This window comes from Bubalus kerabau, unplaced genomic scaffold (genome assembly GCF_029407905.1).
Source record: "Bubalus kerabau isolate K-KA32 ecotype Philippines breed swamp buffalo unplaced genomic scaffold, PCC_UOA_SB_1v2 scaffold_40, whole genome shotgun sequence".
Classification (NCBI taxonomy): Eukaryota; Metazoa; Chordata; class Mammalia; order Artiodactyla; family Bovidae; genus Bubalus; species Bubalus kerabau.
Window position 1 is genome coordinate 295,049 of NW_026577894.1, and position 23,749 is coordinate 318,797.

The 23,749-nt window shown below is 42.8% G+C and overlaps 1 long non-coding RNA gene across 4 annotated transcripts; it reads left to right on the plus strand.

The window, feature by feature from the left end:
* Window positions 1-44: 44 nt before the first annotated feature.
* On the plus strand, window positions 45-6,459 carry LOC129640758 (uncharacterized). Of its 4 annotated transcripts, XR_008708962.1 has the most exons (5): window positions 45-243; window positions 2,772-2,826; window positions 4,281-4,369; window positions 5,002-5,079; window positions 5,709-6,459. It is a non-coding gene; the product is annotated as an uncharacterized LOC129640758 (long non-coding RNA). The 4 variants fall into 4 exon arrangements; XR_008708961.1 differs by lacking the exon at window positions 5,002-5,079; XR_008708964.1 differs by lacking the exons at window positions 2,772-2,826; window positions 5,002-5,079.
* The last annotated feature ends 17,290 nt before the right edge of the window (window positions 6,460-23,749 follow it).

The window sequence follows — 23,749 nt, forward strand, 5'->3', positions numbered from 1 at the left end:
ACTCTCCAGGATACGTGCGAGCTGCTCACCCTGTGTCCGGGGTAGAGAGAGTGTGATGCCTCTAGAGCAGAGCTGAGACTCCAGTCCATGTGTCCGTGTGCTCAGTGTCCTGGGACGTGCCTGCACATCCTCTCTACACACCGCTTTGTCCTCTGCAGACAAAATATTCATGACACACCTCTTCCTTTCCCAAGCGCTGTTTCACACACCCACATTCAAGGGAGCAAGACCTCCTGTTTGAAGGTAGGTTTGGAGATCCTCTCTTAACCTCTGGACTTGTTTCTTGTATTGCTACCACTGCTACTGCCAAGTCACTTCAGTCGTGTCTGACTCTGTGCGACCCCATAGACGGCAGCCCACCAGGCTCCCCTGTCCCTGGGATTCTCCAGGCAAGAACACTGGAGTGGGGTGCCATTGCCTTCTCTAGTTTCTTATACTGTTAGAATAATTTATTCAGTCTAAAAACCCCCCACAAGCACCACCATATGCTTGCTGCTTTGCCTATTCAGGATTCTTAGCTGTTCTGACAGAGAAGGCAACGGCAACCCACTCCAGTACTCTTGCCTGGAAAGTCCCATGGGCAGAGGAGCCTTGTAGGCTGCAGTCCATTGGGTCGCGGAGAGTCGGACAGGACTGAGCGACTTCCCTTTCACTTTTCTCTTTCATGCATTGGAGAAGGAAATGGCAACCCACTCCAGTGTTCTTGCCTGGAGAATCCCAGGGACAGGGGAGCCTGGTGGGTCTATGGGGTCGCACAGAGTCCGACATGACTGAAGCAACTTAGCAGCAGCAGCTGTTCTGAGGGCATGGCCCAGGGACCTCCCAAAGGGAATGCATTTTGTCCAAGGAAGCACCTGAGAGGCTGAATCACTGAATCACTTTGCTGTACACCTTAAACAAACAAATTATTATAAATCAACAATACCTCAATTTAAAGAAAAGATATTCCCTCATCAAAAATTGTTCCAAATTTTGTAAAGTTCTTCCTTCAATTGTTGGTTTTTAATATGTGTCTAATTGGTTTGGTGGTGTTTTGTGAGGTAGGGATCCAACTTACCTTCCCACATGGATACCAGATTGTCCCAATGGGACGATTCCTTTGTCCTTGAATAATTGAATATTTTTTAATTTAATAATGGAAATTATTAAATTAAATTATTGAATTAATTTAATCATTAAATATTAAATTATGTATTATATTAATATTATAAAGTAATCTATTATATTGATTAAATTAGCTATTGAATTAATTTATTTAAATTAATATTTAATTTATTTTAATTTAAATAATATTTCAATTATTGTGCTTGATTTATTCATATTTTCTATTTGTTCCTGGTTCAGTCTTTAGAAGATTGTACTTTTCTAAGAATTTGTCCTTTTGTTCCAGGATATCCATTTTCTTGTCATGCAGTTATTTCTAATTGTCTCTTATGACCCTTTGTCTTTCTTTGTGGTCTGTTGTAACGTCTCCTTTTTCATTTCAAGTTGCTTTGAGTCTTCTCCTTGTTTTTCTTGATGAGTCCGGCTAATGATTTGTCAAGTTTGTTTATGTTCTCCAAGACGTATCTTATTGTTTTATTCATCTTTGCTCGTGTTTCCTTCATTTCCATTTATTTCTGCTCTGATCTTTATGATTTCTTTCCTTCTGCTAACTTTGAAGGTTTTGTGGCCATTTTCCTCTTTTTCTAGGTTCTTTAGGTGTTAGATTAGGTTGTTTATTTGATGTTCTTTTCATTTCTTGAGGTAGGCTTCTTGTATTGCTATAAACTTCCCTCTTAGCATTGATTTATTGCGTCACATAGGTTTTGGGTTGTCATTTATTCATTGCCATTTGTTTTTAGGTATTTTTAAATTTCCTCTTTGATTTCTTCAGTGACCTGTTTGATTTCTCCATGTGTTTGTGTTTTTTACAAATTTTCCTATAAATGATCCCTAATCATGTATCAGTGTGATCAGAAAAGATGCTTGCTGTGATTTCAGTTTCTTAAATTTTGCAAGGCTTGATTTGTGACCCAAGATGTGATCCATTCCAGAGAGTGTTTCATGTGCACTTGAGGAAAAAAAAAATGTATTCTGCTGTTTGGTGATGGAATATGCTAAAGATATCAATAAGGTCCATCTAGTCTAATGTGTGATTTAAGGCTTATGTTTCTATATTAATCTTCTTTGTGGATGATCTGTCCATTGGTATAAGTGGGGTGGTAAAGTCCCCTAGTATTATTTTCTTACTGTCGATTCCCTGTTTTATGGTTATTTGTATTTGTCTTACGTATTTAGGTGCTCCTGTGTTGGATGTGTGTGTATTATTATTGCACTATCCTCTTCCTGGATCGATCTCTTTATCATTATGTAGTGTCTTTCCTTGTCTCTTGTAATAGTCTTTATTTAAAAGTCTATTTTATCTGAGATGAGAATTGCTACTCCAGCTTTCTTTTGATTTCTATTTGCATGGAATACCTTTTTTCCAGGCCCTCCGTTTTAGTCCGTGTGTGTCCCTAGGTCTGAGGTGGATGTATTATGGACACCATTTATATGGGGCTTGTTTTTGTTTCCATTCAGCCAGTCTGTGTTTCAGTTGGACCATTTTATCCATTTATAGGTAAGGTAATTATTGCTATGCATGATACTATTATTTACTTTATTATTCTGTTTTTTTTTTCCATGTCTATTCACTCCCTTCTATTTCCTGCCTAGAGAGCATCCTTTAATATTTGTTGTAAAGCTACTTTGGTGGTGCTGAATTTTTTAACTTTTGCTTATTTGTAAAGGTACTGAGTTCTTTGAATCTGAGTGAGGTCGTAGCTGGTTGGAGTAGTCTTGCTGGTAAGTTTTTCCCTTTCATAACTTTAAGTATATCATGCCACACCCTTCTGGCCTGCAGCGTTTCTTCAGAAAGATCAGCTGTTAAACTTATGGGGATTCCCTTGTTATTTGTTGCTTTTCCCTTTCTGCTTTTACCATTTTCTCTTTTTGCTAAGTTTTTCTTAGTTTGATCAGTATATGTCTTGGCATGTTTCTCCTTTGGTTTACCCTGTGTTGGACTCTCTGTGCTTCTTGGACCTGGGTGTGTTTCCTTCAACAATATAGGGAAATTTTCAGTCATTGTTTCTTCAAGGGAGAGTTTATCTTTCTCTCTTCTCCTTGAATTCCTATAATGTGAATGTTAGTATGTTTGATATCCACCAAATGGCCTTAAACTATCCTCAATTTTTTGGCTTCTTTTCTTCTTTTTGGTGCTCAGATCAGGTGATTTCCACTACTCTGTATTTCTTTGTCTTTTTTTTAAATATAAATATTTATTTTAATTGGAGGCTAATTACTTTACAGTACGGTAGTGGTTCTGCCGTACATTGACATGAATCCGCCACGGGTGCACATGTGCTCCCCGTCCTGAGGCCCCGCCCCCTCCCTCTGGGTCAGCCCAGTGCACCGGCACTGCTCTGTGTGTCAGCTTACTGATCTGTCCTCTGAGTCATCCAATCTCTTGACTCATCTGCTGTATTTTTCGTGTCAGTTATTGTATTCTTCCATTATAATCAGTTCTTTTTTATACTTATTGCCTCTTTGTGGAGTTCTCACTCTGTTCTTTCATGCTTCCCCTGATAGAAGTCAATATCTTTTATTCGTTTATTTAATGGGTCCACTGGGGCTTGCTGTGTCATTGGCTTTCTCTAGTTGCATAGAGTGGGGGCTGCACTCAGTTTTGGTGCGTGGGCTTCCCATCGTTCTGTCTTCTCTTGTGGAGCACAGGCTCTAGGGTACATGAGTTCAACAGCTGTGACATGCAGCTTTACTTGCCCCGCAGCCTGGGATCTTAGTTCCCAGACCACGGGTTGAACCCTTGTTGCCTACATTGTCCGGAAAATCTTAACAAATGAACCAGCAGGGAAGACCCAGTAAATATCTTTATGACCCTTACTTTGCAGTCATTTGATGTAGATTATTTATCTCCATCTTGTTTAGTTCTTTTTCTGAGTTTATGTCTTAGCTGTTCATTTAGCATAGATTCTTTGTCTCTTTATTTTGCCTTTTTGTTTCTATGCATTAATATTAGGTAGATGAACTATGTCTCCATGTTGAATAAGTGGATGTTTGTAGAGTGTCTCCTAGGCGGCCCAAAGGAACAGCTCCCCCAGGTCACCAGAGACAGGAAATCCAGGGTGTCTCCTGTGTAGGCTGAGTTTGGTGTTCTGTTAGATGGACCTGCATTTGCTTTGGGCATGCTGGTGGGTCTGGCTGGCCCCCAGTGCAGCTGAATGTAAGCCCCACCTCAACAGTTGCAGGTGTACTTCTGGCTGGAGCTGACCTGGAGTGGGACTCACCTTGAGGGGATGCAAGTCACGGCTGAGTCCACCCACCGTGAATGGTAGGAAAGGAGGCGATTGTGTGGGAATCCAGGCCCTTGAGGGCAAAGCCATTTTGGAGGAGCGTTGTGGACGTGGCTGGGCTGGGTATGTCTGTTCCACAGGGAACACAGAGACATAGCAGGGCAAGCAGTGCTAGCAAGGTAAGTGAGGAATGTCAGAAAAGTCTCCTTCTAGCACTGGGACAGCTGGGTACAGGGAGGATTTTTTTAAATGTCAAGTGATTTCATCCCTGGATAAAGTTTCAAGAAATCCTTGCCCCTTTGGCACGTGTCCTAAAATTAGTATATAATTCTCTTTCCCATGTGACCTGTGGCTACATTGAGCATCATTACCGGCAACATTCAGCGTCAGTAAGTTTGGCACTAACCTATTAAGCATGGGGTCTTGGCTTACCACAGCCCCCAGCTCTCTCCCAGACGTAGCTCTGCTGGTTTCAAATCAAGATATGGGGGCTTGTCTTCCTCATTCAGGTCACCGGGGCTCAGGTGCTCAGCATGTCCTCCCAGGGAAGATACCAAGTTGGTAATGTCCCCTCCTAATTCTGGGTCACCCATCAGGAGTATGGGTCCTGACTAGACTCTATCTCTCCCTTCCAATGCATCTCCATATTGTTTTTTCTTTACAACCTTAGTTGTGGAAGAGCTACTCTGCTAATTTTCAAGTTGGCATCTGGGTTTTCCATGTGAGGAAGCTCTCAGAATAAAATAGAGTAAGTGTCTCAAAAAGTGCCGTTTCAGTTTCTGTGGAAGCTGTCTCCTTGTGTAAGTCAGTGGTTCTCAAAGTGTCATCACTGGACCAGCCGTGTTAGCATCACCTGGGAAGTGGTTAAAACTGGAGTTTCTTAAGGTCCACCCTGATCTACTGTATGAGATGCTCTGAATCATTCCTCCAAGCCATACACATGCTCAATCCTAAATTAACCTGAAACACATCTCCCCCAAGGTTCTGGGCCCACCGTGCCCCTTAGCTTTAACCAGGCACTACTGTTCTGCAATTCTGAGGAATTTTAGGAATTTGGGGGGCATGTTTCACCACTCTCACTGGGAAGATACTAAGGAATATCTAATAAGTTGGACACGATACTTCTCTCTCGTCACCCATTGTGAGAGTTCTTAGTACATAAAGTAAAAATAAAGAACAATTTGATTGATAAAGAAAATCCTACAGCAGGTTGGAAAGGTGAAGATGCTGCATTAAGATCAAGGTCTTGTACAAGGTTCATGGGAGTACAGGATGTACAGATATTTTGTAAACTTCATGGAAAAGAAACAAGGGTGGAGCAGAGTAGCCACTGGGCTTCAGTGACCCCCTATTGCTTAGCTGTGCACCTTCCTGCAGGTGTGATCACCACTGAACCCTGGGAAGAGCGCTTCACACCTTGAACTGTGAGACTCCCCAGCAGGCTGGCCTGTGACCTCCTGGGCACCATCACCTTCTGCTGCTTCCTGAACTGGCCATGTTTTCTCCCTCTGCCTTCATCTCCTCTGCCTTTATCGCCTCGTCTTTTGTGGGGTTGTCAGTACCTTGTGGTCTGTGCTGGGCCAAGGAAGACGCACGTTTGCACTTCTGAACCCTACTGGCCACCTGATGACACGTCATCCTCCCGTGATCGTTAACTCTGGCCCTGATGGGAGAGAGCTGTGTTCACTCACCACTGATGTACTCTCTTTTAGCTAAAGAAGGAATCCGTTCTAATCATGCTTTTTAGGTGGCTGGATTTACCAAACAGAAATACACGAATCCCAGTTAAATTTGAATTTTTGGGAAACAATGAAAACTTTCTTTTTCTTTTTTTAGTAGAAGTCCATCTCCTGCAATACTTGGGATGTATTTATACTAAAAAATTATTCACTGAGAACCAAATTTAACTAGATGTCTTGTGTTTTACCTGACAGGCTTACTCCCAAGGTAAAGGGGTTCCCATTTTAGCTTCCCATCCTAGGAGTGGCACTTTGTCTTAGAAAGGAATGTATTTAGTCATCAAAATAAGGTCAGACTTACCTGCACGCCAGCCATGACTTGTGACATATTGATCACATGTTGAAATGATAATACTTTTTGTTTACTGGATTAAAATATAATTTGAAAATTAATTTCATCTGCTTCTTTATGTTTTTAAATGTGGTTACTAGAAAATTTAAGGTATTATACGGAGCTTGAGTTTGTAGTCCATAGTACACTTCACTGGACAGCTTTGGCCTAGAGCAAAAGCCATGCTGGGGGACCTAACGACCATCGGGCTGGGAGTGGGGCACCCCTCTCCCCAGAAAGAGTTAGACTCTCCCCTTTGGAGTCGTTTGTGGCTGAACTGGTCGGGGGCATACAGATTCCTTGAGTGTAGTTTGTCTTTACAAAGATTTTATTGTTTGAATTTTTCAGTTCTGACCAAATCTTGGTGGTTTTTGATTGACGAGAGACCAAACAGGCCTGGAGTGCATTTCCTGTTAAGTATATTTGTAGCAGGGTGCTTCCCAGGTGACTCTGGTGGTATAGAACCCATCTGCCAATTTAGGACACACCGAAGACTAGGGATAAAAGTTTGATCCCTAGGTCAGGAAGATCGCCTGGAGGAGGGCAAGACAACCCACTCCAGTATTGTTGCATGGAGAATCCCATGGACAGAGAATCCTGGTGGGCTACAGTCCATAGGGATGCACTGAGTCGGACATGCCTGAAATGACTGAGCACACACGTGTATTTGCAGTTGAATTATGACAGCAGATTGCGACACATGGGAAGAAGCAAGATGGGTGTGGAAAGGGGGTGGTTTGGGAAAGGGTCTGGTTTCTGGAAGCTGTGCCGTGTTGTCCTTTTTACTCCTCTTTTTCTTCTTTTGGTTTTATGATTGCATACTGGTGGTGGCAAGACAACACTGACTGCATTTGCTAGAAGCAGATGTCCCCATTAATTTAGATTTTAGAGACTGAAAATTAAGGAGGATGCATTATGCAATATGAAAGAAGGAAATGAAAATTTCTTTGGCAACATTCAAACTCTGAATATCTCCTGAGTTGGGTTCGTGGAGGTGGAAGTCTTTCTATATAAGTCTTATATAAGATATAAGACAATATCTTAGGATCATAGTTTAGTTGTAGGACTACAATTCTCCTTGATGATTCACTGCTTTCCTCTCCCTACCCCCTAACCTTCTGAAGTTCTTGGAAAGTCAAGAAACAGTAGTGAGAGCAAAGCAAATGAAAATTCAAGAGCTTTCAGAGGCCAAGGGCTTGGTCTCTGGTCAAATAACCTGACCTTTACTCAGTTCCATTTACAATCTCTCTTCTGGGAAGGCTTGGACGGTAAAAGAATCTGCCTACAATGCAGGAGATGTGGGTTCAATCCCTGGGTTGGGAAGATCCCCTACTCCAGTATTCTTGCCTGGAGAATCCCCATGGATAGAGGAGCATGGAGGGCTACAGTTCATGGGGTCTCAAAGAGTCAGACATGACTGAGCAACTAAGCGTAGCACATGCCAAGCACAGCAACTCGGAGAACCTGCTCTTGCTGCAGGATCCACCTTCTGTCCACTTCCACTTTTCCCTGCAGGTCTCACTACCTGCTGATCATGTTGCCAGAGTGTCCCTCATAGGTGTCTTGTCACCAGTTTGAGGGCATGACCTCCAAGATGTCAGGCCAGTGGGAAGTTGATGCCACATACCTTAGCAGCTGGCAGTCTGGTTCATCTGGTGATAATTTCATTAAGCTCAGCCCTCCCCCACCCTAGGTCTTCTTGTTGGCATTGTTGTTAATTTGAGGATTTCTATAGGACACGTGTGACACATGGCGCTTCAGTAAGAGGAGCTGATAGCCTTGGCTGGCAGAATGAGGCATGGGGCTGTGTGCTAGGTTCCATTTTCTGAGAAGGAGAACACCTCAATTTCATGAGGCCTTGAGCTCTCAGACCCAAAGGAGAGAAACCAAGGGTGTAGAAGGTTGACAGGCACTGACTGGAAATCTGTGTGAGAAGGTGTTACTGCTGGCTGTGTCCTGTGTCTCATGCTGAGCGCAGAAAAACTGATGCTTTTGAACTGTGGTGTTGGAGAAGACTCTTGAGTGTCCCTTGGACTACAAGGAGATCCAACCAGTCCACCCTAAAGGAAATCAGTCCTGGGTGTTCATTGGAAGGACTGATGTGGAAGCTGAAACTCCAACATTTTGGCCACCTGATGCGAAGAGCTGACTCATTTGAAAAGACCCTGATGTTGGGAAAGATTGAAGGCTGGAGGAAAAGGGGACCACAGAGGGTGAGATGGTTAGATGGCATCACTGACTCAATGGACATGCTTTGGGTAAACTCCAGGAGTTGGTGATGGACAGGGAGGCCTGGTGTGCTGTGATTCATGGGGTCGCAGAGTCAGATTCGACTGAGCGACTGAACTGACTGACTGACTGACTGACCACCACCATCATCGTGCACGGTCACTGGCCCTTGTTCAAGTCCAACAGGTCCAACTCCCCTTATCCCCTGGCAGCCTTATTCTACTTTGTGTTTGCAGTGGACTTATCTGGACATCTCACAGTGGAATCATAGATTATTTGTCCATTACTGTTTAGCTTGTTTCACTTGGCATATGACTTCAAACTTTACTCAATTTGCAACACATGTCAGAATTTCCTTAGTTGTTAAAAATAAACAGCACACAGGCTCACCATCATGTACAATCGGGGAATTACAAATTAAAATCGTGATCTATCACACCACACCTCTTAGGACTGCTAAACTCCAAATATAAGATAATACTAATTGCTGGAGGGTGAGGAACAACAGCAATTCCTCATTGCTGGTGGAATGCATGTACAGCCCCCATGAGAGACAGTCTGGTAGTTTTCCCCAAAGCTCAACAGGTTTCACCTTGGGATCCAACAATCATGCTTTCAGTATTTACGCAGTTGCTCTGAAATTGTACATCCAAATGCAAACGAGGATGCAGTTTTGCACAGCAGTTCTATTCACAATGGCTACAAACTTGAAGAAATCAGGATATCTTTCAGTAGATGAATGTGCAAGCAAATTGGTGTACACAGATATCAAGGGGACCAGAACACACCACCCCGAATTATGTCTGACATGAGTTAGTTTAGTTTAATTTAAAATAATAATAATAATAAAAGAATCTGAGTAGAGGTTGCCCCCTATTTTTTTTTTAAATGTGTTCATTTCTTTATGGCCATGCTGTGTCTTCGTTGCTTTGAGAGGGCTTTCTCTGGTTGTGGAGAGCTAGTTCTGCTCTTGTTGCAGAGCATGGGCTCTAGGTGTGCAGGCTTCAGTAGTTGTGGTGCCTGCATGTAGTAGTTGTGGCTCCCCAGCTCTAGAGCGCTGGCTCAGTAGTTGTGGTGCATGAGCTCAGCTGCTCTGAGGCATGTGGGATACTCCTGGATCAGGGATAGAACCTGTGTCCACCGCATTAGCAGGCAGAGTTTTAGCAGCTAGCTCACCAGGGAAGACTGAGGTTACCCTTTTGTGAGGTACATTTACATTTATGAGAGAAATCTCCATTTGTAAGGGTGTCCCCCTTTGAACCTAGGAGAGGAATAATTACATCTCAAGGAAGGAACACTTATCAGTGAAGAAGTCAGGACTTAAATCTGCAAACAATCATCTGTTTGTTTACTGTGCTTTGCATGATAACCTGCCATAAATGGCCTCTGCCTTCCCCTCAAGGTCTTTCTTCTGTTTGGGGTTGAAGAGCTATTTATGGTGAAGTCTTTGGTCATTTCAGGGAGGACTCAGTTTTCCTTGGCATCTCCTCTCTATGCAAAAGGTATACATGTTCATTAAAGTTCTTTCTCCTGATAATTTGTGTTTAATGATGGAGAAGGAGGGCTCAACCAAGAACCTGGAAGGGGAGAGGGAAATTTATTTTCCTCCTATATACATGCAAAGGAATAACACTCAACAGTGGAAAGGAATGAAACATCAACCCTTGAAAGGGATAAACCTTAGATGCACATGGCTAAGTGAAAGAATCCAGTTGAAAAGGCTGCACCCAGTATGACCCCATTGTGACATTCTTGGAAAGGTAAAGCTACATAGATGATAAGCAGATCACGGAGTGGGGAATTGGAAGTGATCGTTTAGGATGGATACCTGTCAATATGCATTTGTCGAAGCCTGTCACTTTATGTAGTGCAAAGGGTCAATCAGAATCTATTCAAATGTACTTACTCATTGTATAAATAAGTCATAGGATGGAATACCAAACACAACAGCATCTCAACATCACTCACTATTCTATCACTATTCAGTTCAGTTCAGTTCAGTCGCTCAGTCATGTCCGACTCTTTGTGACCCCATGGATTGTTGGTGGGAATGTAAATTGACATAGCCACTTTGGGGGGCAGTATGTAGGTTCCTTAAAAAACTGAAAAGAGAACTACCATACCACCCGGTAATCCCACTGGGTTTGCTGAGACTGCCATAATTCAAAAAGACATATGCACGCTCATGTTCATTGCAGCCCTATTTACAATAACTAGGACATGAAATCTGGAGAAGGAAATGGCAGCCCACTCCAGTACTCTTGCCTGGAAAATCCCATGGATGCAGGAGCCTGGTAGATTACAGTCCATGGGGACAGGAAGAGCCAGACAGGACTGAGTGAGTTCACTTTCACTTTTCACTTTCATGCATTGGAGAAGGAAATGGGAACCCACTCCAGTATTCTTGCCTGGAGAATCCCAGAGACGGGGGAACCTGGTGGGCTGCCGTCTATGGGGTTGCACAGAATCAGACACGACTGAAGTGACTTAGCAGCAGCAGGACATGGAATCAACCTAAATGTCCAGCAACTGCGAAATGGGTAAGGGAGAGTGCTACATATATACAGTGTGATATTATGTAGGCATTAAAGGAATGAAAGTGGGTCCTCTGAAGAAATGTGGATGGACGGTCAGTCATAAAGTGAAATGAGACAGAAAAACAAAAACATATATTGTATCTTCATATATATATATATATATATATATATATATACACACACACATATATATATATTCGTATATATGAATTTATATGTTTATCTGTCTATCTATAGGCTTCCATAGTAGCTCAGCTGGTAAAGAATCTTCCTGTAATGCCTCAGACCCTGGTTCAATTCCTGGGTTGGCAATATCCCCTAAGAAAGGATAAGCTACCCGTTCCACTATTGTTGGGCTTCCCTTGTGGCTCAGAGAGTAAAGAATCTGCCTGCAGTGTGGGAAACCTGAGTTTGATCCCTGGTTTGGGAAGACACCCTGGAAAAGGGCATGGCAACCCACTCTAGTATCCTTGTGTGGAGAATCCCCTTTGGCAGAGGAGCCTTGCAGGCAACAGAATGAACAGGATTGAGCAGCTAAGCACAGCGTATATGGAAAATGGTGCTGAGGCTCTTATCTCCAGAGCCCACATAGAGGCACAGACACAGAGAAGGACCTCGACGACGCAGCAGGGGAGGGAGGAGGGGCAAACTGAGAGGCCAGCAGGGACATGCATGCCCTGCTAGGATGTACGTTTCCTGTTGTTGCTTTTGTTTGTTTTTAAATTTCCTTTATTTATTTCTAATAATCCTCAGGTCTTTAACCAGACAGCTAGTGGAGAGCAGCCGTCTAATATACGGAGCTCAGCTTGGTGCTCTCCATTGACCTAAAGAAGAGGAATGAGGGGGTGGGTGGGAAGCTCAAAGGGGAGCAGATATATATGCACATATAAATGATTTACTTCATTGTACAGCAGAGAATAATGTAACATTGTAAAATGACTATAACACAATTTAAAAAAGAGAGAAAACAAATAGGTGGTCCTGGTGCTACGACTCTGCACTCCCAAAGCAGGGAGCCCAGATTTGATTCATAGTCAGGGAACTGTATCCCACAAACTGCAACTGAGACCCAGCGTAGCCAAATTTAAAAAAAAAAAAAAATGAAAAATTACGAATGCCACAGACAGCATAAAAAATAAAATAGTATCCATATATTTCTGATAAATGTTGTAAAAAATGGGGACATTTCCTTTTCAGGAAAAGTCCTGATGGTTATTAGAAATAAATTAAGGAAATTTAAAAACAAACAAAAAGCAACAACAGAAAACCTATTATGCCAAACAAAAGAAGTCTGACACAAATGCAAACCCATGATCCGGTTTTTATGAAATCCTAGACAATAGATCTAATCTCTCGAAACCAGCAAATCATTGGCTGCCTGGTGTTGATCAAAATGGTTGGGAAAAGGACAAGAGAAGATTTGTGGTGATGGAAACATTCTGTATCTTGCTTGTGGTGGCTGTACATGGGTGTATTTATCTGTCAGAAATCATAAAACTATACCCTTAAATTTTACTGCATGTGGATTATACTAAGGTCATGAAATGATACTTAACATGATTTGTCACTAGAGAAATGCAAGTTAAAACCACAATGAGAAACTATCTCACATCTAAGATAGCTTCAATGTAAAGATCAGAAACAACAGAATATGACAAGAGTGCACAGGATTAACAAGTGGTGGGAGAACGTGGAGACACAGGAACCCTGTATCTTGCTGGGGAGAATGGAAGATGATGTGGCCACTGTGGAAAAAAGTTCACACATTCCTCAAAAAGTTAAAATTGACCTATGAGCTGGCAAAACTGTTAGGGGAAGCACACTAATTGAAACTGCCCACCCTGGCCAGGCACCATAGTAACAATTTGCATGAGTTGTTTTATGACAGGAGATCCTGATAAGGAATACGAAACTAATAAGCCACCACCAACAGGAAGAGTTCGGGAAGGGTTAAAAGGAGACACCGTGTGTCCGTCCACTTGCCAGAATCCCTCTCGCTAGCATCCATCTTGGCTGAGCGATGCGTGTGCCACCAGGAAAGACTCTGAATTAGAATGATTGGCCAAAGACCACCCAGAAACTAATCCCATCACCATAAACCCCAAGACTGCGAGCCACGCGGCAGAGCAGTTCTCCTGGGTTCCCTTACCCTACTGCTCTCCACCCGGGTGCCCTTTCCCAATAAAATCTCTTGCTTTGTCAGCACATGTGTCTCCTTGGACAATTCATTTCTGAGTGTTAGACAAGAGCCCAGTTTCGGGCCCCGGAAGGGGTCCTCCTTCCTGAAACAAAACTACTCTAGGTCTAAACCCCAAAGAATTGCCAGTAGGGACTCCAACAGACACTTGTACACGAATATTCATACCAGCACCATTCACAACAGACAAAAGGGAGATGCAACCCAAACGTTCATCCATGGGCAATGGATAAGCAAAATGCTTTACAAACACAGTTACCCCTCAAACAACACAGATTTGAACTGCACAGGTCCACTTACACCTGTATTTTTTTCAATAAATATATCTATGGCATGTCCCATGGTTTTTGAATCCACAGACATTAAACCGAGGTTATAGAGGGCTGACTGTAAAGTGTACACAGATTTTTGACTACATGGAGGATCTTAATACTTTTTTGCTTTCAGAGAACTAATTTTGTAAAGGGAATGGTGCTCAGAGATATAACTTGATACTTTCATCTCCACCTGCCTACCTCCCACCTTCATTCTGAAGTCTAAGATCTGCCTCAGTATCAGCAGGGCCACAGCCATGACTTTCCGCCTCTACTCTGTTCCTGCAGGTGCCCCCACCCCCACACCTCCCCCCATAGTAGTCACTGCTTACTGTTTCTCCGGCCCAAACAACGATTCCATTCTTGGCTCCTTCCTTCCACCAGCTCCAGACATGAATTGAAGAAAACAAAGTTGATTCTGTCTTTGAGACATATCTAGTTCTGCCCATACACGAGTACTTGCTTTACTACACTACTGGTACCAGTGACTTCCCTGATAGCTCAGATGGTCAAGAATCTGCATGCCATGTAGGAGACCCCAGTTCGATTCCTGGCTTGGGAAGATCCGCTAGAGAAGGGATAGGCTACCCACTCCAGTATTCTGGCCTAGAGAATTCCATGGAGTGTACAGTCCAGGTGGTTGAAAAGAGTCAGACACGACTAAGTGACTTTCATTCATTCACTCACTGACTCAGTACCAGTGAGCAGGCAAGTAGATTTAAAGTAAATGCTGCTTAATTAACTGCCCATCTAGATGGAATAAAATCGATCCAACAAAAGTCAGTTCCAAGTGAATAGTGAACCTAAGTGGAAAGGAAAGAAAAACCGGTAGATGACATAGGGGAATATCTTCATGACCTCAGGTAGCCAAAAGTCCAAGGGCAGGAATTTGTGTCTGCTGCGTTCATGCCGCATCTCCAGTATAGATGCCCAGTGTTTCCAGAGGGAACATAAAGGAAACTTCAACACCATTTGGAGGAAACTACACACATGCAAGCACTTGGGTCATTGTGAAGACACGCAGTGTTCTTAATGATCAGATTGAATGTCATATAAATGTCACTTCTCATTAGTCTAACATCTAATGCAATCCTAATTAACAGCCATTCAGACTGATTTTCAGGATAAACTGATTCTAAGTTTCACATGAAAAATGAGCAAGAATACCTAGGAAAGCCTGAGGGGGAAAAGCCAGGTCCAGTGATGAGGTGTGATAAGGCCTACCAGGAGATAAGACAGATTTTTAAAGGCAGGATTATTATCATTTTTTTTTGAAGAATCCAGGCCACTACTGTTACAAGTTTCGTTATTGGCTCGGATACCACTACATAAAACACTATTCCGAAGACTCTTGACTTGTTAGGTGCCTCCCGATTCAGAGATTGGGAGGGCCCTGGGAGGCGCAAACGGAGGCGGCGGCGATCGCCTTAAATCAGAAAGTGGTGGATAAGTTTTTAAAGGTTTGCGCAGAGGGGCAGGGGGCTCGCCAGGGCACCCAGCTGCAGTGCCCTGTAAGCCCCCTCCTTTCTCAGGAGGTAAAGCACAGTCTCCCTCCTTTTCTTCATCAATGGCAGAAAAATATGATCTGCGCAGAAAGTGGAGACCCACCACCATCCACCGCCATAGCCTCCCCCACAGGCTCTCTAACAGCCTCATGACGGGGGTCCAGGACATTTCTAATCACATTCCACAGAGCAAAAGCATCTACAGGAACCCTTTTTGGCCCATGTTTCTCTTTCCCTGTTCCGGAGATCTTTTAACTGTTTGGTGACTGAATCTTATGGATGGTCTGATTGGGGATGTTTCTCTTAAGCTCTTAGGAGCATTTTTAGCTTAAAAAGACCAATCTTTATTAGAATGGTATCGGGCTGCTGCCTCTTTTAAATCTTTTTCATCTTGAGGTGAAGTATATTAATTATAAACAATTAACAAATTGCTTTTATTAATAATTTATAATTATTTATGCATTGTCATAAATATATGTATTTATATAATTGTACATTTTAATTAATTAAAGTAATATACTGTAAATATAAGTATTTACAATAAATTTTTGTAATATTATGTATGTAATGTAAATGATTACAATGTAATTCATAGCTATTATTAAATATTAATCATATATAATGTATATGTATATACATAAGTATAATGAATATATATATAATAATGTAATAATAGCATTATTTAATAAATGTAATACATTTATATATTATTAGATTCATAAACACTTATTAATATTAAAATTATATTATTTAATTACAAAATAATAACAATACATTTTAATAAATTAATGTAAATTATTTATATATTTTATTACTAAATCACGTTGGCAATTAATGTAGTGGATTAACCAGATTCATGAGCAGGGTCTAAAGCGTCTCTAATCATATTTCAAAGAGAAAAGGTGTCAGTGGGGACCTTTTCTGGGCCATGTAAAGTGTAGTAAGTTTTTAGGGGCTTCCCTACCTTTTCCCAGATATCTAGGTTAACAGTGCCCTCTTTTGGAAACCAAGGACATTGCTCTTGTACAAATGTAAAAACGATTGAACATTAGCTTTCTTAAACTTAATTCCTCTTTTGTTTAACAGTTGTAAGATTACTCCTATAAAGAGTTGTCATTCTTTTGACTCACTGTTACCCGTATCAGAAAATTATCTTTTTTACCTCTTCGTCAAAAAGATTTTTACTTCCCACTGTTTTTTACTCTACCTATTTTATGCAGGGGGGTCTGCGGCATCCTGAGTGGGGTCCTAGCCGTCCAAAAAACTGTACAATGGGGGAGACTTACCTTCGGGACCCTGTTTCGGGTGCCACTTTGCGGGGTCCAGCCCCAGTTGGATCCAGGGATTCTCTCAGGAGAACGGTGTCGGCAAATGGAGAAAGTAAAGAAGAGAGATAAAAGGGGAAAAAAATAGGCTTAATCTTCCTTGGTTTACACAGAAAGCCAATAAAGTTCTTGACACAGAACTTGTTCTGTTCACGGAGTCTGCAGGCGCCCTCTCAGATGGGGTTAGGACGCAGGATGCCCTCTCCCTGGTGAAGACGCAGGGCGCCTTCCCGATAGGGTCTTAGAAGCCCAGGCAAAAAGTGAACAGAGAGCCCCTGTGTTTTAAGTAGTCATCCTAAAAAAAGAACAGAGAGAAAAAAAGAGTGAAAAGGAAAAAAAAAAAATGACACAGGGAGACCAAGCTCTGATGAAGCCGGGTCTGTAGCTTTATTTTCAAAAGGAGCTTTTATACCCTAAGTTACACATTTCCAGAAGTGAAAGATACAGAGTTATATCGAGTCAGCTCAACATTACATCAGTTTCACCCTTATCAAAAGCAGGACATTTTTTGCATAGCTTTTTATAAACAAGGGTCTTATGTTGTGCACACCATCTTCTGGCCCTGTGGCCTGTTAACATTTTGTAACTCTTTTGTGATAAAGGTTGGTCGCCCAGAAAACCTGTTTTCCCTTTATCTTTTTAGTCTGCAGTCCCCCTCAAGAAACAGAGATACATTCTTATGGAACAAAGGCACAGTGGGTTACAACAAAGAAAGAACTTACCAACTCAAGGGTTTTCTGTTGCTAATGCCAAGGCTACTGCTTGTTTTTCTTGCATACCAACTATTTTTGTTAATGTACTCCCAGGCACACATTGGGTAAAGGACAAGGAAACTCAGCAGCAAACATTGGCTCAACAATGCAGTATTATTTTAATAAAGCTTTTTTATCGCTCGAAGGTTATGCTTGGGGTGTTGTGAACAATCATGTGCATTAGTTGTAAGAATGTGGATAAACCTGCCAAACAAGCTAAAATAGTAACAGAGGGGTTAAAGTAAAAATGTTCCTTTCAAGCCCAGGAGACTTAGTAACTAGAGCCTTAAGTTGATTTGTTTCAGAAAAAGGTGGTCAGGGATAGCCCCCTGTAAATGTCAAAAAAGTTGGTGAAAAGCATAATATAATAAACAGTAGACAGACAGATTTTAGTTTTGGGGTAGATGCTGGAGCAGATCCAGGGAATCCCTTGAGTCCTGTTTCGCCTTTGTCTGTCAGGTCCTCTCCACATGACGTTTGTCATGGTTGGGATCTCTCATGGTGGCTCCCGACATACATCAGAAGCTTTCTCTATCTCCTTTATACTTTAATAAAACTTTATTTATAACTTTATATATAAAAAGCTTTATATATATATATATATATATATAAACTTTATATATATAAAACTTTATATATAAAAAGCTCTGAGCAATCAAGCCTCATCACTGGCCCTGGATCGAATTCCTTTCCTCCAGAGGCCAAGAATCCTGGCATCTGTCACAGCTCATCGCAGCAACATTTCAATACTGAAGAGATCCTCCAAGAACTAAGAGTCTTTTAATAGTACAAAGCCATAGATTACAAAATGAAAATACATATGACCCCCCCCCCTAATTTGTGCAGCTTCACAGGTGCCACTATGAGGGTCAGGAAGATCCCCTGGAGGAGGGCATGGCAATCCACTCCATTGTTCTTGCCTGGAGAATACCATGGATAGAGGAGCCTGGCAGGCTACAGCACATAGGGTCGCACAGAGTGGGACACGAATGAAGTGACTTTACACTCACGCACCTTAATTTGTCAAGAAATAGCTGGAGTAACAGCAAATTTAGCCTTGGAGTACAGAATGAAGCAGGGCATAGACTAATAGAGTTTTGCCAGGAGAACACGCTGGTCATAGCAAACACCCTCTTCCAACAACACAGGAGAAGACTCTACACATGGACATCACCAGATGGTCAACACCACAATCAGACAGATTATACTCTTTGCAGCCAAAGATAGAGAAGCTCTATACAGTCAGCAAAAACAAGACCGGAAGCTGACTGTGGCTCAGATCGTGAACTCTTTATTGCTAAATTCAGACTTCTATTGAAGAAAGTCGGGAAAACCACTAGACAATTCAGGTATGACCTAAATCAAATCCCTTACAGTTATGTAGTGGAAGTGATAAAAGAGATTCAAGGGAATAAATCTGATAGAATGCCTGAAGAATTATGGGCGGAAGTTGGTGACATTGTACAGGAAACGATCATCAAGACCATCCCCCCAAAAAAAGAAATGCAAAAAAGGCAAAATGGTTTTCTGAGGAGGCCACACAAATAGCTGTGAAAAGAAGAGAAGCGAAAGGCAAAGAGAAAAGGAAAGATATACCCATTTGAATGCAGAGTTCCAAAGAATAGCAAGGAGAGATAAGAAAGCCTTCCTCAGTGATCAATCCTAAGAAATAGAGGAAAGCAATAGAATGGGAAAGACTAGAGATCTCTCCAAGAAAATTAGAGACACCAAGGGAACTTTTCCTGCAAAGATAGCACAGTAAAGGACAGACATGGTATAGACCTAACAAAAGAAGAAGATATTAAGAAGAGGTGGCAAGAATACACAGAAGAACTGTACAAAAAAGATCTTCACAACCAAGATATTCACGATGGTGTGATCACTCACCTAGAGCCAGACATCCTGGAGTGTGAAGTCAAGTGGGCCTTAGGAAGCATCACTACAAACAAAGCTAGTGGAGGTGATGGAATTCCAGTTGAGCTATTTCAAATCCTGAAAGATGATGCTGTGAAAGTGCTGAACTCAATATGCCAACAAATTTGGAAAACTCAGCAGTGGCCACCGGACTGGAAAAGGTCCGTTTTCATTCCAATCCCAAAGAAAGGCAATGACAAAGAATGCTCAAACTACTGCACAATTGCATTCATCTCACACGGTGGCAAAGTAATGCTCAAAATTCTCCAAGGCAGGTTTCAGTAGTATGTGAACTATGAACTTCCAGATGTTCAAGCTGGATTTAGAAAAGGCAGAGGAATCAGAGATCAAATTTCCAACATACGTTGGGTCATTGAAAAAGCAAGAGACTTACAGAAAAGCACATACTTCTGCTTAATTGACTACACCAGAGCCTTTGACTGTGTGTATCACAAAAAAACTGTGGAAAATTCATCAAGAGATGGGAATACCAGACCACCTGACCTGCCTCCTAAGAAATTTGTATGCAGGTCAAGAAGCAACAGATAGAACTGGATATGGAACAACAGACGGGTTCAAAATCAGGAAAGGAGTAAGTCAAGGCTGTATATTATCGTCCTCCTTATTTAACTTACATCCAGAGTACATCATGAGAAATGCTGGACTGGATGAAGAAAAAGCTAGAATCAAGATGATCAGGAGAAATATCATTAACCTCAGATATGCAGATAACACCACCCTTATGGCAGAAAGCCACGAGGACCTTGATGAAGAGCCTCTTGATGAAGGTGAAAAAGAGTGAAAAAGATGGCTTTAAACTGAACATTAAAAAAAAAACTAAGATCATTATTTTGCCATCAAAGGTCCACCTACTTAAAGAAACGGATTTTCCAGTAGTCATGTATGGATGTGAGAGTTGGACCGTGAAGAAGGCTGAGCATCAAAGAATTGATGCTTTTCAACTGAGGTGTTGGAAAAGACTCTTGAGAGTCCCCTGGACTGTATGGCAATCAAACCAATGAATCCTAAAGGAAATCAGTCCTGAATATTCATTGGAAGGACTGATGCTGAAGCTGCAGATTCAATACTTGGGCACCTGATGTGAAGAACACACTCCTTGGAAAAGATCCTGATGCTGGGAAAGAGCGAAGGCAGGAGGAGAAGGTGCGACAGAGGACGAGATGGTTGGATGGCATCACTGACTCGATGGACATGAGTTTGAGCAACTTCTGGGAAATAGTGAAGGACAGGGAAGCCTGGCGTGCTGCAGTGCATGGGGTCACAAAGGGTCAGACATGACTGAGCAACTGAACAACAGCAATTATTTCAAAGAATTCAAGTGATGTTGCATGTAAAGAAAAATATGTGAAAGCCTATCTCCACTGGCTTTTTTTCCAAAATGAATTTTCTCACCTTTTGCTTTATAAATTGAATTCATTTTACCCCCTTAATCCAGACTCAAGCTTCTGTTTGTATACTGGGAAATTCCTCCACCAACATGTGTGTAAGCTGATCCCCTTTAAAGTCTGTTTGTTTCTGAGTGTAAATCTGCTTGCTCCCCAAGCCCCTGTGACGAGTAATGTCTGGTGACAGTAAGGTCCACCAGGTGCTCTGCCAAAGAGAAGCATTGGGAGTGACCTTTGACAAGTGAAGTCCCTGCCTCCCTCTGCACCTGCCTGTCTGCTCTGGTGATGCTTAAGAGCCCACCAGAGGTGGCCATGGGAGGGGACCACCTCGGGAACCAGGACATAGGCCGCTCACGTCACGGCTCCCTGGTGTTTTAAAAGAAAGACCATATTTGCTCTTGAAGTTTATGAGTTTGTGTTTTTCCTGTTTTGGGCGATGCAGAGATTAAAAATGAAGAGCACAATAAACACTTATCAGATACCGTGGATAAGCTTCTATCCGAATCAGATGAGAAGCTTCAGCTTCATCTGAAGGAGAGAATGGCAGCTTTGGAGGATAAGGTGAGCCAGCCCCACGGCCTCTTTAGAAAGAGGCGCATCTGGCCTGGCCTGGCCTGGCCTGGCCTGGTCTGTGTGTGGGAAATCTCCAGGATAGCAGTTGGAAAACTCTTCCCATAGAGGGCCCCGGAGTGAATGTCTTTACTGGTATGAATAATTGAGTAGCAGCATTTCATGCTAGTGAATAAGCGTGACAGCATCCACAGGCAGTGTGTAAAGGAACAGACATAGATGTGTGCCTGCAACCTTTACAGAAAGCACCAGAGAGCCGGATCCACTGATGGCCCCAGTGTTACCAGCCACCATGCTAGAACTTTCTTCTAGGTCCACCCTCACCCTTTCGTTTCTTTCTTAGAAGTTTACTTCTGGGGCTTTGCTGGCAGTCCAGTGACTGAGAGTCTGCCTTGCAAGGTCAGGGACGCAGGTTCAATGGCTGGTTGGGGAGCTAAGATCCCACAGACCACGTGGCAACCGCGACAAAGGAATCCCGCATGACGCAGCTAAGCTAAGGCCTGACACAGTCAAATCAATAAGTTTAGTTCAGGATCTTTTACATAAAGTGATAGAAAAGACTGAATCAACTAAAAGCAAGTATTCTCATATTCCAACTCCAGCCTTCTCTCTTTTCATTTGCTTTGAAAAATGGCTGAGAACCTCCACCAGAGCAGCTCAGTGGGCAACACTCTGGTTCAGGTTCGGTGAAAACCTGTCCCAGCTGCACCAGTGCCCTAAAGATAAGGCCCAGAACCTTCCCTGAGGTTGGCGTTTGGGCAACGATTGTCTGAGAGAGACCAATGGTCACTACAAGTTCTGTGGCATGTTTTCCCCCCACAAAACCCAAGATGAAACACACACCTCACTAGAGACCACACAGTGTGGTCCCCTCACTTCACCCTGACCTGTGGGCTGGCCCTGAGGTGGGATAGTTTTGTCTCAGGTTTGAATTTGGCATGTGAAACCTGCGCCAGTTTCCTGAGTGACCACTGAACTGCAAAAAGCTATAAGCAGTTTCACTTCTCCCGGGACCTGGCCTCCTTGTATCTAGAAGATCAGTCGGGGAAGGAGGAGATTGTCTGCGTACAAGTTGATGTTAAAAGTTGTCATCCAGCCTCGTGCTGGCACTTCACTCTGGGCGCGAGGTCCGCCACTCATCCCGAGGTGCTTTATGCTTTCAGACAGAAGAGTAGCCATCCCACAGTCCATGCAACGTCCGTTAAGAATGGACACTAAAGCTGTTTGTATCTTTTTCAGAATTCTCTCCTATGGGAAGCTGAAAATGCTAAAAAGCAATTAGAAGAAATGCAAAACAACAAGCTACATAAATCTCTAAATCGTTTAGAAATTTGCTAAGAGCTGAATTGAGCTGGGTTCGTTGTTCCAGTCACTAAAGATGCTTAGCAGATGTCGAGTTACATTTTCCTTATGGCTAATCCACTGCTGTAACACGTATAGCATTTCTGGCTTTGAACACTGAATGTGTTTGCATTGTAGATGGATTTAGAGTGTGTGGCTAAATTCTGTTTGTGTGTGGTTCAGAATTCTGAGTAGTCCTTTCTGGGTTCACCCGAAAGCTGAGACAAAGCGTGAGCCTTTCACGTGGACTGTGCTGTCCGTTAGAAAGATAATATGAGCCACATATGCAATCTAAACTTTCTTAAAAACCAACAGGCTATTTGACGTCCTTTTTTCACTACGAGTCTTGAAATCCTGTGTGATTTCCTCATCGAGGTTTGCACCAGCCTGTCTCACGTGCTCAGGGGCTGCACGAGGCGAGTGACTGCCGTGGCCGACAGCACAGAGCTGCCAGGTTGAGTCAAGTGACTCAGAAACTTGGCCCGTTTGACTTGTTTTACCCCGTGAAGAAGGGGGGTGTAGAGGAATGAATGTGAGGAATGCCCAGGAATGCAGGTGAGCTCCATGGATACAGTTTAAAGCAATGAGAGGAGTGAGGGCAATAGAGTGAGTCCTGCCCCCCTACCCGAACCCCCGCCCCAAGTCCAGCTTCTCTCTACAGACTTCATCATTGTTAATGGCTTGCCGTGTTTCCTCCAGAAGCTTTTCTACACCTGAGATGGAACTTCTTATTCATTATGGTTTATAGGGTTTACTATTGTTCTGAGTGCTTCTATTTGCTATGGGACACTTAGAGAATATTTTCTCACAATGAAAATATTTGGAGTTGATAACTACTCCTGTAACCTGTTCTGCACATTTTGGTGCAAGTCATTTTACATCCAGAAAGCAAGCAGTGCAGGCTGTGTCATTTGCTGTTTCATAGGACCAGCCTGGAAACCCTGAGAGCCGAACTGGACCAGACGAGGCTACGAGGGGCTCCCTTCCACCATGGGTAGGCCGCTCCCCCAAGCAGCTCCCCTCAGCGCTGTCAAGTGTGACAAGGGCCTGTCTGGTGTGTGGACAGTATGACTGGGTATTGCTCATGGTCGCACCTCAAGGAGCCTGTAGCTTCGTGGCCAGCGAGAGAGAATAGACAAACATTGTTCCTTAGGGTCAAACATGGTACCACGGAGTGGTAGTCACAGGATTGACAACACTCAAAAGCACAGGCAGAGGTTTGGAGCTGGGGGTGGGGGGGGCGACAAGTTGATATTTG